Below are 1,246 nucleotides of genomic sequence, written 5' to 3' on the forward strand. Positions count from 1 at the left end.
CAAACTAGTTATGCTGATATTTTATAATTTTGAAGTCCTTAAGTCATTACAAACTATTTACTTGCATTCAAAACTGGGGTTTTGAGTCTCAAAAAACTTATGAAAAGGTGAAGCAGGACAAAAGAGCTACTTTCAATCTTTGACTCATTCAAAAGAGTACAGGACATACTCTTATGGCAAGCCATACTTTTGGGGTGGTCCAGAAAGTCTAAACACTAAAATTTTCTTAGGTCTGTTTTGCTCCATCAAATGTCAGTTCTCATGCATTATTGTGAGAATCTTGCACATCTACTTGAAGGAGCAATTCAGAAAAGTATGGAATCAAATATAAATGTATTAATCTATTAGTTATGAAACAACCTCTTTTTCCTTCTTTCCATGCTCTGCTCCTTTTCGTTTTGATGGTAAGAAAGGGTGACTACCAATTTTTAAACAAAAAAAATGATGCATGAAATCAATAATAATGAAATGCAAGAGGAAAGGGATCAAAATAAGCATTTGTTGTGTTGTTTTAGCATCTGGTTTGATCTTATTCTGTGATTCTTGTATTTTGTTCTTTATTTTTTAAGGCAACTCTTATCTACTATGGTAGTTCAATTTCGGACACCCTTGAATTTCATCACATTCTTCAAAAAGGTATTTACATTAGGGAGTGCATGACCCTTAACAAGCTTAATGCTCTTGGAGTGTTTGGGAGATGAAATTGAGCATGAAATTGATTTGAATCAGTTTCTAAGCTACTTTTTGTGATAACTTGTTTTCTAGCCCAAAAATAATCATATTACTTAGTTTGTCAGTCGAACAAAACCTCTAGAGTTTTAACTCTTTCCTTGACTTCCATTTCTGATTTGTTTGCTTTTTATTTGATTTTTAACGGGCTTTTCTAACCGCTTCAGGGAATGTAATTCCAAGTACTATTGAAATAAAAAGTTATAATTCGTCTATTTATCACCTTTGAATCTTTATGTGATATTTGGTCTACCAACGAATTTCAGTTGGCAGACCGAGCTGGTCCTTGGATGTAGGGTTGATCTGGAATGCTATCTAACAATTTGTCCAAGTCTGACTTGAAAGATGCGACCAGATCAACAAGGCCTAAGTATTCCCTACGAATGTTAGAGGGAAGCAAATTAAACAATGAAGGAGCCCGAGAAAGAGGAGAAATGGACTTCATTGTTCGAACTAGCCTGGATTCTCGAGGGCTTGAAGGTGCTCTCAAAACGCACATTAAGCCTCTACGGTCACT

This window comes from Tigriopus californicus, chromosome 5 (genome assembly GCF_007210705.1).
Source record: "Tigriopus californicus strain San Diego chromosome 5, Tcal_SD_v2.1, whole genome shotgun sequence".
Taxonomy (NCBI): domain Eukaryota; kingdom Metazoa; phylum Arthropoda; class Copepoda; order Harpacticoida; family Harpacticidae; genus Tigriopus; species Tigriopus californicus.